The following is a 13,723-nucleotide window of genomic DNA, read 5'->3' as shown; positions in this document are numbered from 1 at the left end:
CGGCTCCGAAGCCGATCTCTAAGAAATTCTGCATGCCCGAGATTGTTAAGTATAACGGAACGACCGACCCAAATGAGCATGTAACCTCTTACACATGTGCCATCAAAGGGAACAACTTGGAGTATGATGAGATCGAGTATGTCCTATTGAAGAAGTTTGGAGAAACCCTATCAAAAGGGGCTATGATATGGTATCATAACTTTCCTCCTAACTCTATCGATTCATTTGCTATGCTTGTTGATTCTTTCGTGAAAGCACACGTCGGGGCCATCAAGGTCGAGACCAGAAAATCGGACCTTTTCAAAGTAAAACAGAAGGATAACGAGATGCTTAGGGAGTTCGTGTCCCGTTTTCAAATGGAACAAATGGATCTGCCATCGGTCGCTGATGATTGGGTTGTTCAGGCTTTCACTCAAGGGCTCGATGTTCAAAGTTCGGTGGTTTCGCAGCAGTTGAAACAAAACATGATAGAATATTCGACTGTTACTTGGGCTGACGTACATAACCGGTATCAATCGAAGATCAGAGTAGAAGATGATCAACTCGGAGCCCCTTCGGGGTCTGTTTATCCCTTCAGAACCCTCGACAGAGCCAAGAGAGACATCGATCATGAACCAATACCAAACAGGGATCGGTATCAGCCATATAATGGAGACCGAAAAAGCAGTGGGTCTGGGCAGAACTCTACAAGAAACGAAAGGAGAAGCGACCGAGGTTAGGGAAACCGGGGACTCATGAGCAAAACAGCTTCGACAGGTCCATCGGGCCTTAAGAAGCACCGAGACTATCGGAATACAACTTTAATGTCGATGATGTCGTCATTGTATTAGTTATCGGGCGCATCAAAGATACCAAATGGCCTCGACCTCTGCAATACGATCCAACCCAAAGGGATCCTAACCAGATGTGCAAATATCATGGCACTCACGGTCACAGAACAGAAGATTATCGACAGTTGAGAGGGGAAGTAGCCCGACTATTCAATGACAGGTATCTTCGAGAATTCTTGAGCGACTGAGCCAAGAATCATTTCAGGGATAGGGATTCTAACAAACAGACAGAACAAGAATAAACTCAACACGTCATTAACATGATCATCGGTGGGTCGATATCCCTCAGGGGCCGATGTTGAAACGCACCAAAGTATCCATCACTAGGGAGAAACGAACTCGAGTCTACATACCGGAGGGAACCTTATCTTTCAGCGACGAGGACGCAGAAGGGATTGTACAACCCCACAATGATGCACTGGTAATATCTATACTCATAAATAATTTTTTTGCATTATAGTACAGATAGAGAGTTATGCTTGTTATGCTTATTTGATAATTCTTGTATGTCTTTTTCTGTGCATATTTAGCCATATTCATGCTGTAATTACTGAATTTTAGCCTACAAGGTGAGTGTGATCAGGTGGCGTTAAATGTGACTCGTTAATTCGGGTAAGTAACTATGAGGTCTTCATGTCTCGTGTCTCATTGTTAGTAAGGTAAAGTTTTGAAACGAGATTTTAGTCAATATGAGGTTAATTGGCGATGTTGTAAATTATGAACAGCTATTATGATCAGAGATATGGTTATGGGCATACGTATGATGTGTGGGAGTATAGGCACGAGTTGCTACAACCGTTTAAGACTAATACCGTGTGTTGATATGAAAATCGGACCTTTTGAAAATGTTTGGAGTGCAAAAAAAAATGATTTTAAAGTTTATAAGTGTGGATTAAAGGAATAGTCTTCAACTGAGATGGTGTTGTCAGACTTATGTCGATTGCGGTGATGTAGTATCACCCACGAATATATGTATAGTAAATACACTCAGTAAATTGAAGTCCTCAGAATAATTCTTGGCACGTTCGAGGACGAACGTATGTTTAAGAGGGGGAGAATGTAACAACCCGACTTGTCGTTTTAAGAATTACCACCTCGTTCAGCGACTTAAGGTCCCGAGCAACTTCGTAATATGTATTATGACTTACGTGTGCGGTCGAGTTTAGTTTTTGGAAGGTTCGGAATTTAATTGGAAGAACAATCCTTATTTTGAAGCTTAAATGAAAAAAGTTGATCGGAGTTTGACTTTTGAGCAAACGACTCCGGAATAGGATTTTGATGATGTCAATAGCTTCGTATGGTGATTTCGGACTTAGGCGTATGTCCGGATTTGGATTTGGAAGTTCGTAGGACAATTTGACGCATTTTGGCGAAAGTTAAAAAATGAAAGATTTTTAGAAAGTTTGACCGGGATTTGACTTTATTGATATCAGGGTCGAAATTTGATTCGGAAAATTTATACAGCTCCATTATATTATTTAGGACTCGTGTGCAAAATTTCAAGTCATTCCGGATTGATTTGATACGTTTCGGCGTAAATTGTATGTAACGACCCGACTGATCGATTTGAGCATTTACGTTCCTTTCAACTATTTGAAATCTTGAATAACTTCCTATGAGGTATTATGACTTGTGTAAATTATTGTTTTTGATTTTAAGGTATTTCGTAGTTAGCTTGGAAGAATGAATTTTCATGTTGGAAGCTTAAGTTGAAATAGTTGACCGGATATTTACTTATGTGTAAACGACCTCGGAATTTAATTATGATAATTACAATAGCTCCGTATGATGATTTTGGACTTAGGAGCATGTCCGAAAAATTATTTGGAGGTCCGTAGTGGAATTAGACTTGAAATGCCGAAAGTTGAATTTTGGAAAGTTTGACCCGGGGGTTGAATTTTTGATATTGGGGTCGAAATACGATTCTGAAAATTTGAGTACCTCCGTTATGTCATTTATGATTTATGCGCAAAATTTGAGGTAAATTGGACGTGATTTGATAGGTTCTAGAGTCGTTTGTAGAAATTAGAAATTTCAAAGTTCATTATGCTTGAATTGGGGTGTAATTCATGATTTTAGCGATGTTTGAGATGATTTGAGGGTTCGACTAAGTCTGTATGATGTTTTAGGACTTGTTGGTATATTTGGTTGAGGTCCCGAGGGGCTCGGGTGAGTTTTGGATGGTTAACGAATCAAAATTTTGGACTTGAACAACTGTTGGAATTTTCTCATATCTGATGATGTTTTCCTTCTACGCAATCGCGTGAATGCGTCTGCGATCGCGTAGGCTTAGTTGGTCAGTGGAGGGTTTTTGTTCTATGCGATCGCGTGGGGATATCTGCGATCGCGTAAGGTTAATGTGAGGCAGTCGCATTTTGTGCTTCGCGATCGCATGAAGCGGGACGCGATCACGTAGCTCTGGGATTTTGTGACTCGTGAACGCGTGAAGAAGGTCGCGTTCGCGTAGAGTAAGTGGAGCGAAAATAGAAGTCACGCGTTTTGTGCTTCGCGATCACGTGGACGAGTCCGCGATCGCGTAGGTATGTAATGTTATGCTTCGCAATCGCGTGGGAAAGTCCGCGATCGCGTAGATTAAAATCTGGGCGATGGTAAATTGTTCTTCGCGATCGCGTGGGAATGTTCGCGATCGCGTAGAGCAAATGTCTGGGCAGAGAGTTTAAGTTCTGAAAAATGGACTTTGTCCCATTTTTAGTTTTTGACGGATTTGAGCTCGGGAAGAGGCGATTTTCGAGAATTTTTCAAGGAAAATAACGGGGTAAGTGTTCTCAATATTGGTTAAATTACCCGAATTCATGATTATTTTTATCATTTAATTGGTGGATTGAGTTGGAAAAGTTTGAAAACCCTCTTAGTTTAAATTGAAGATTTGAGGGTCGAGTTGGGGTCGCATTTTGATAAAATTAGTATGGTTAGACTCGTGGTTGAATGGGCTTCCGGATTTTATAACTTTTGTCGAGTTCCGAGACGTGGGTCCCACAGGCAATTTCTGAGCTAAAATTCAGATTTTTATGGAAAATTAGCATTTTCTTATTGAGTTAATTTCAATAAATTTTATTGACTGAAACGAATTATTTGTGACTAGATTCGAGGCATTCGAAGGCTGATTTGCGAGGCAAAGGCATAGCAGAGTAAAGAATTTCACGCTCTAAGGTAAGTATCAGTTATAAATCTGGTCCTGAGGGTATGTAACCGTGGATTTTAGTATCATGTGATTATTTTAAAGGTGACGCACATGCTAGGTGATGAGCGTGTGGCGTGCACCGATGGGATTATGACTTGGTCCGTCCTGAAAACTGTAAAGTTGAATAAGTTGTTGTTAGCTATATGCTTTCTATGTGTTGATAAAATTTGACTGTAAATCATGCTTAGGCTATGTAATAGTACTGTTGGGACCCACAGAGGTCGCGTACTTGTTGAATTTCCTGCTGAATGCTATATGTACTCAGTCTCAGTTTTTACTAGCACTTTTTATCTCAGTCTCTGTTATTATTATTGATACATCATAGCATTGTTGTTTGGGCTGATTTTATGATTATTGAGAGCCCGAGAGACTAGAGAGATTTATGACTGAGTGAGACAGAGGGCCTGATTGTGAGATATTGATACTATAGCACGTGAGTTGTCCGTGCAGCACGTGAGTTGGCCATGCAGATCCTTATATTATACTATAGCACATGAGTTGGCCATGCAACACGTGAGTTGGCCGTGTAGATCCTTATATTATACTATAGCACGTGAGTTGGCCGTGCGGATCCAGATATTTATATTATGGCACGTGAGTTGTCCGTGCAGATTATAGTGCTTGGGATGTAGGAGCCCCTCCGGAGTCTGTACACCCCCAGTGAGCGCGGGTACCCATCGAGTATGAGTGATGAGGGCTGGGAGCCCAATGAGTGATGAGGGCTGAGAGCCCAGTGAGTGATTGTTGTCCTGAGAGGTTGTACTTGATTTCAGTTTGTTGTTGCACCTAGTTGCTATCTGTCATTGGGGCGAAAGAGCTCCATGACTTGTTGCTCTGATAAGGGGTCATGAATTTTTTGCATGTGTTCTTTTATTATCAGTAGTGTACGAAGGTTTTGGAACAAGGTTTGGCTTGATATGAGGTTTTATACTAGTACTTGGTTGGTTTTGAGTAGTTACTGTGATGAGAAATGGTGTTACGAGTATGCGAGTTGTGTAGTATATTATGCGATTATATCTGCGATTATGGTTATGTCTGGATACAACTTGTTCAGACTTATACAGTGTGTAGATATGAGATTCGAGTCTTGAAAAGAATTCTGGATGTTAGAAATTTGGCTCCAAGTTTTTTGGGCTAATGTTAAATTAATGATTTTCAGTTATGTCGTGTGGTCAGGCCTATATAGAATAGGGTGACGTGAGATCATCCCCGGGTATGTGCGTGGTAAGGTGGAATATTGATTTGAAGGTTAAGAATAACTTTTGGCATTCGAGGACGAACATATGTTTAAATGGGGGAGATTGTAACGACCTGATCGGTCGTTTTGAGCATTTACATTCCTTTCAACTATTTGAAGTCTTGAATAACTTCCTACGAGGTATTATGACGTGTGTGAATTATCGGTTTTGGTTTTAAGGTATTTCGGAGTTAGGTTGGAAGAATGAATTTTCATGTTGGAAGCTTAAGTTGAAATAGTTGATCGGATATTGACTTATGTGTAAACGACCTCGGAATTTAATTATGAAGATTCCAATAGCTCCGTATGGTGATTTTGGACTTAGGAGCTTGTCCGGAAAATTATTTGGAGGTCCGTAGTAGAATTAGACTTAAAATGCCGAAAGTTAAATTTTGAAAAGTTTGACCGGGGGTTGACTTTTTAATATCGGGGTCAAAATATGATTCTGAAAATTTGAGTACCTATGTTATGTCATTAATGACTTGTGCGCAAAATTTGAGGTAAATCGGACGTGATTTGATAGGTTCCTGAGTCGTTTGTAAAAATTAGAAATTTCAAAGTTCATTAGGCTTGAATTAGGTTGTAATTAATGGTTTTAGCGTTGTTTGAGGTGATTTGAGGGTTCGACTAAGTCTGTATGATATTTTAGGACTTGTTGGTATATTTGGTTGAGGTCCCGAGGGGCTCAGGTGTATTTTGGATGGTTAACGGATCAAACATTTGAACTTGAACATTTGCTGGAATTTTCTAATATCTAATGATGTTTTCCTTCTACGCGATCGCGTAGGCTTAGTTGGTCAGTGGAGGTTTTTGTTCTACGTGATCGTGTGGGGATATATGCGATCGCGTAGGGTTAATGTGAGGCAGTCGCATTTTGAGCTTCGCGATCGCGTGAAGTGGGACGCGATCGCGTGAATCGGGACGAGATCGCGTAGCTCTGGGATTTTGTGACTCGCGAACGCGTGAAGATGGTTGCGTTCGCATAGAGTAAATGGAGCGGAAATAGAAGTCACGCGTTTTGTGTTTTGCGATCGCGTGGACGAGTCTGCGATCGCATAGGTCTGTGATGTTGTGCTTCGCGATCGCGTGAGAAAGTTCGCGATCGCATAGAGTAAAATCTGGGCGATGGAAAATTGTTCTTCGCGATCGCGTGGGAATGTTCGCGATCGCGTAGAGCAAATGCTTGGGCAGAGAGTTTAAGTTCTGAAAGTGGGATTTGATCTCGGTAAGAGGCGATTTTCGGGAGTTTTTCAAGGAAAATAACGGGGTAAGTATTCTTAACTCAATATTGGTTAAATTACCCGAATTCATGGTTATTTTTATCATTTAATTGGTGGATTAAGTTGGAAAAGTTTGAAAACCCTCTTAGTTTAAATTGAAGATTTGAGGGTCGAGTTGGGGTCGGATTTTGATAAAATTGGAATGATTAGACTCGTGGTTGAATGGGTTTCCATATTTTGTAACTTTTATCGAGTTCCGAGACATAGGCCCCACAGACGGTTTTTCAGTTAAAATTCAGATTTTTATGGAAAATTAGCATTTTCTTATGGAGTTAATTCCAATAAATTTTATTTGGAATATTTGGCTATTAGCGATATAACACACGATACTGCCGAGGTCATTCGGTCCGATCCGGAATAATGTGTATACTGCCGAGGGTCGAGCGACACGAATCATAGATGTATTTATATACTGTCGAGGCGTTCAGGCCGCTCCACAAGAAAGGGAAGGAAGTTCTCGGAATTTCGAGACCCGTGTTTACATTATAGCACATGAGCTTAATATGAATATAATCTTTACCGTTGTCTCAAATAACTAGCCAATAACTCAGGGTGATAAGGCTTGGCCTAAGATATATGTAATTTCTAAATCAAGTCCAATTATAATTTCAATTAATTAAGCGAGCACATCAAGTTCAAGTAATTCAAATATTTCATGATAAAATGCTATAGCTATAGCTACGTACGGACTCTCGTCACCTCGTGTGTATGCAGCGCCAATAACTAATTGCACATAACAATAAATGACACCTAGTGGGTAGTTTCGCCCCCATGAGGTTAACACAAGAGACTCACCTCGCTCTGAAGTTCCATAGTCGGCTCCAACGCCACTCTAACACCTCAAATCAATGCTTGTTGATCCAAAACTATGCATACAATATGCAAACCAATCAAAATGTGTTCTAATACTCATAATTAATTAATTTAAATAATTTCCATCTTCGTTCGAAAAGTCTACAAAATCAACCCTCGGGCCCGAATTTCAAAAATATCCGAACATAAATATTACCCATAGCCTTACGAACTCAAATATATAACTTATTCTCAATTCCATGTCCAATTTCGTGGTCAAAATCCAAAAATACCAATTTTCTAGGTTTTTCTTCAAGATCCCAAATTTCTACTAATTTCCATATTTAAATCCATATATAAACCAAGTATTTAACTTGTAATAGGTGGGAATCACTTACCTCGTGATGGGTGACGAAGAAGCTCATCCAAAATCACCCCTAGCTCGGCTCCCATGGAAGATTTGAGATAAAATGAGCCAAAACCCGTTTTTGCAAACTTATACACTGCCCAGGCGCCCCTTTCTTCGCGTTCGCGTGAAACGCCTCGCGTTCGCGAAGGCCAAATGCCATTGCCCCAAAATTTCTCTTCACGTTCGCGTCACCTACGCCGCGTTCGCGAAGCCTTAGACCCTTGCCCATTCGCGTTCGCGGTCTATGAGCTGCGTTCGCGTAGGCCAACCTGCTCCAGGCCTAGCTCCCCTTTCCTTCTACGCGTTCGCGATCGCCCTTTCGCGTTCGCGTAGGTTCCTCAGGCCTTTCTACGCGTTCGCGACCCCTGTGTCGCATTCACGATGAACAAAAATCAACCGCCCAAAAACCCTTCTTTGCGAACGCGGGACTCCCTTCGTGTTTGCGGAGGACAAAACCAGAACCAGCAACAGCAGCAGCCAAAACAGCCAAAATTGGTCCAAAAACCACTCCGAAATACACCCGAGGCCCTCGGGACCCTGTCCAATCACACCAACCAGTCCCAATACATAACACGAACCTGCTCGAGACCTCAAATCACATCAAACAACATCAAAACCACGAATCGCACCCCAATTCAAGTTTTATGAACTTTAGAACTTCAAACTTCTACTTTCGACGCCGAAACCTAACAAATCAAGTCCGATTGATCTCAAATTTTGTACATAAGTCCTAATTGACATTACGGACCTACTCCCACTTCCTGAATCGAAATTCGACTCCGATATCAAAAAGTCACTCCTGGTCAAACTTCTCAAAATCATCCAAATTTTCAAATTTCGCCAATTGACGCCGAAATGGCCTACGGACCTTCAAATCAACACCCGGACCCGCTCCTAAGACCAAAATCACCATACGGAACTATTCACATGCTCGAAATCCAAAACAGACATCGATAACATCAAAATTCACTTCAACCCAAACCTAAGAATTTTTTTAAACCTTCAAAATGCCAACCTTCCGTAATAAGCGCCGAAATACTCTCGGGCCACCCGATACTCGATCCGAACATACGCCCAAGTCTGAAATCATCATACGAACCTATTAAAACCTTAAATTCCTGATTCTGAGTTCATTTACTAAAAATCTAAACCTTAGTCAATTCTTCCAACTTAAAGCTTCCGAATTTAGAATTTTCTTTCCAAATCAACTCCAAACCTCCCGAAATTCGATTCCGGCCACACGTACAATTATAATACCTGAAGTGAAGCTACTCAAGGCCTCAAACCGCCAAACGACGCGCTAGAGCTCAAAACAACCGGTCGGGTCGTTACAAGAGCCAGATATTGGAGATATCGGATTCGGACAGAGGTTAGAGTGTGATCGCAAGGATTTAAGGTTGAGCTGCTTGGCCGTCGCAGTCCTTTGGAGTCTTTCTATTTTTATTCTACTGTCAACTCTTATTCGAACAGTATTGTATATTCGATCCTTGAGAAAATTCTATGTATTCAGTTAGAGTTCGTGACTCAGTATTACCCGTCTTGGGAGGTTGTTATAATTATTTCCGCTGTGAGTTTCGATTATCTATTTTTTTTAAAAGGCTTGAATTGTAATTAAAATCGGCTTACCTAGTCTTAGAGACTAAATGTCATCACAGCGCTTGTGGTGGAATTTTGGATCGTGACAATCTTATAAAAGGTGTACCTAAAATATATAACTTTTAATTGCATATATATTCTAGAAAATATTTGCAACCGCACAATATGTGTCAACTCATTAAAGTAAAAGAAGAATATTGAGAGTTAATTTGAAAAGATTAAGGAGTAAATATAACAAGTGTATATTACGAAAGATATATGTGAAAACTTATAACCATTGAAATTATTTTAGATTTTAAAATATATTTAATGTATTAAATTACTATCAGTCAATTGTCATTTTTCTAGAAAAAACTGGTTAGTTTCATAAAAAAACAGATACGTCAAAATATTTTGTCATTAAATTTTGAAAAATCAAACATAGAAGTAAATCGATGATGAGTTGAAGCACGTGATATGTGATTGTTTAATTAGCTGTATTTCTTTAAAACCTCTTTAAAAGAAAAATCAATATAATAAGATGACAAACGTTGGTAATTTCAATTTTTCTTATTCTTAACTATCAATCTATAATCGATCATACTATTAAATCAATTAATTCTATGTAATTTAATTATCTTTGTAAAAGTAAAAAAATAGAGAAAAACTTTTCGCGAAAAATTATGTTTAATTCTTTGAATATTCAATAGTGTGTCCACTATCCTTTAATCAAATACTCCTAAAACATTTATTGCAGATTTGGATTGTTTGATAACATTTCATTTCACAATCCTTCAATCTTAGGTGAAATTTCAATTAAAGTCAAAGTTTATAATATTAAAATTTTGTCCAACGCGAAATTAACTATTCAAATTAATTATAGAGATATTTTTGTTCACCAACAATATTATTCATGGGGCCGAAACTAATGGTATTTTTTATGGTTAATCATATATCTATATATGCTATATTTGTTGTAAAATTATAATAGAATTAAACATGCACGTGGGTCGATATACATTGCGTGCATTCAAACGAAATTCAATTTTTCTCAAAAACATAGAATTTATAACCAAAAAACAAAACAAAAACCATACTTGGAAAATTGGTTCTCTCAAATCTATATAGTTTAAACAATCAGCGCTTTAAACCAAAAGACCCTTCAACATTCGGACGTCCCCCAACTCTAACAGCTTGTTTGGATGGTTGTAGTCAGATACGTTGTAGGTTGAGGGGTCACGGGAATCCGTTAGACTCAGTAAAAATCTTATATATATCTTATGTATGAATCTGTGCATATAGCTGGGACCCTTAAATACTTTTTGTGTGCCCCTAGACACAAAGAGGTTAACCGGAGGAGTGGCTTTGTGGACGCTCAAGTTTTTGCGCGGTTCATCTTTTTCTCCTCTCCTTTTTATTTTACTTCTTTGAATTCAACTAATTTGTACTTAATAGCAAACTGCTTCACTTTTTATTTTTATCTTTTTTTTAATTCAATTATACTTTAGCTTTAATATATAATAATCTACTTAATTTTATTCTTTTTCAAATCTCTCCCTTAAAATTAAAAGTCTCAAATTGTAATTTATCGTGTTTCAGAAGTAAAAAAATACAAATCTTTATGCCATAACTTTTTTCAACAATCACTTTAACAAAGTGGCGGATATCCGTCAACTCTGACTCGACAATGACTACTAATTAAGAGTTTGAGACTTTTCTTCAGTTCTTTAACTATTAGCACATCCTCAATCTCGATTTGTTTAGTAAGTTTTTTGATAATTTTTGAAGTCTGAATACCCTTTTGATCATAGACCTCTTTTTAATTGAGAAAAAGCTAGAAATTTTAAAGTTTTAAATAGTCTTAAATCAAATACCTTTCCTTTCTGTAGCACCTATTTTGCGAAGAAATCTCTCTCTTTGTTTGATGCTTTCTATTTCTTTAGAACTTCTTTTTATTTATACTTGGATGATAAGTCATCATAATCATTGAGTCTATTTCTTTAGAACTTCTTTTTATTTATACTTGGATGATAAGTCATCAAAATCATTGAGTTTCAATGAGTTGCCCGCTAAATTTTATTGCTAGTAATTAGTATACAATGGTGCCCCCGCCGTGCTCAAATCTTGGGTCCGCCTCTGGTTGTAGGGATGGCAAACGGTGCGGGGCGGTGCGGGTTTTCTCTTAACCCGTAAAATTTCAATCCGCCCCTCCCCGCATAGCTCTTTTAACCCGCGTCCACCCCGCCCCACACCACACCCACATCCACCCGCCCTGCAACCTTTTTAGTTATGTAAAAAATAAGTATTTAAACTCATGCGAAATTTGCTCACTTGCTTAAAAAAAATTTCTTAAGCAATCTTATAGCGACATTCTTACGGACATTCACCTCATCAAATTGCATTCACACAATTCTTTTTTTGGGCAACTTTTTTTTTCCTTTTTTTTTTTGGTAGCTGGCAGATTCAAACGAGGTAGTTGGCGAAGAGTTTTAATTAGGGGGATAGGGATCTAGAAAGCACATACAAGGAGTTTTAATTAGGGGGATAGGGATCTAAAAAGCAAAATGATCGGTCGGGTCGTTACACTTTTCTTTTCTTTTTTAGCCGAGGGTCTATTAGAAACAAATTCTCTATCTTTCTAGGATACCGTAAGGTCAACATACATACTATTCTTCTCAAATCTTACTCGTGGGATTCTACTGAATTTGTTATTGTTGAGCTTTAATCTACAATTTTTTCAATATATTATCCTTCAACAACAACAACAACAACAACAACAACCCAGTATAATCCCACTAGTAGGGTCTTGAGAGGGTAGTGTGTATGCAGACCTTACCCCTACTCTGGGGTAGAGAGGCTGTTTCCGATAGACTCTCGACTCCCTCCCTCCAAGAACTCCCCACCTTGCTCTTGGGTGACTCGAACTCACAACCTCTTGGCTGAAAGTGGAGGGTGCTCACCACTAGAACAACCCACTCTTGTCCAATATATCATCCTTCAATGTATAATATTCTCTTTGAGGCTAGATGTTACAATACTTCTTAATGTATTGTATAATAACCAAGCGTCTAGGTTTAATTCAAATCTAACAAAAATTATAAAAGTTTTAGGGACAAAACCTAAAGAATTTGTCTTAAATGATTGCATTAATTAAAAAGTTAGTCTTTCTTCTACCGTTTGTTCTTATGCGAGGAAGAACAATCTTTATTTTCCTATAAAATAACTCATAGGACATGTTACAAAAGTATGAAATTGGAAAGAGATAAAAAATCTCTTAAAGCTAAAATCACAAAAATGAAAAGCGTGTCTCGTGAGAGCTTCAAAGAACTTAAATATTATTATTTGACCTTAAATGATCACATGAATTAAAAAGTTAGTCTTTCTTCTACGATTTGTTCCTTTACAAGGAAGAACAATCTTCATTCTCCTCCAAAATAACTCATTGGAGTAAGAAATTGAAAAGAGATACAAAATTGCTTAAAGCTAAAATTACAAAAATGAAAAGTGTCTTATAAGAGCTTCAAAGAAACTTAAACACTTTTGCTTGATATTCTCCGTTAGCTTTTATAGTAATGTATTGTGGTGTTTTACTTACGTGTTGTATGTGTGTCTCTTCTAAGAGATCTTTTATGTTTAAGAAGTATTTATGTTTTAGCTTTTGCTACTAAGTAAGCCTACCAAATCGGTCAGTGTACCTTATTTCTACATATACCTTTACAAGTACAATATCATATCCAACTTAAAATGATTACAATTAATAAAGATGCATGATTTAATTTATTTTACTTAAGACCCAATACTCATTCATGGTTCATCAAGTATTACAACATGTCAACAACAAAAATCTCTAGATAGCTTTAGGAACAGTAAAAAATATATAGTGGTGACAATCAGAATATTTTTTGATTTTTCTTTCTTATAAACATTATCTCTCAAGTACCGAGCATAAGAAAAGACTAGTCAACTACCTTCGCATATTCAATATTATAAATTCTTATTTAAAAATTAAAGAGTTTCTTATTTTGTTGGTCGTAACTTTCATTCTCTCGTTTAGATGATATCAAACATTACAACATTTATGTAAGGACCAAAGAATCATCCTCAAATAACACTTATAAAATAAAAGTAAAACACCAGTTCAAACAAGGTCAAGTCATTTTTAAAAACAAATTGAAGAATAAAAAGGATACTTTCAAAAATTAATGTACAAAAGTTGAAAATTTCAAACTAAACATAAATAAATTATTGAGTTCACCATTATCCCAAAAAATAACTATGGAGCTATAAAATAATCTTTAAAAATTGCTTAGAGTTGTCTTCTCAACTTGTAAAGAAGACAAAAATTCAATCGATCAAATTAACGTACCAAAATAAACATCCAAATAAATAGTAAATCGA

Source organism: Nicotiana tabacum, chromosome 4, assembly GCF_000715075.1.
Source record: "Nicotiana tabacum cultivar K326 chromosome 4, ASM71507v2, whole genome shotgun sequence".
Classification (NCBI taxonomy): domain Eukaryota; kingdom Viridiplantae; phylum Streptophyta; class Magnoliopsida; order Solanales; family Solanaceae; genus Nicotiana; species Nicotiana tabacum.
The sequence above is the reverse complement of the archived record's forward strand: the minus strand, read 5'-3'. Positions refer to the sequence as shown.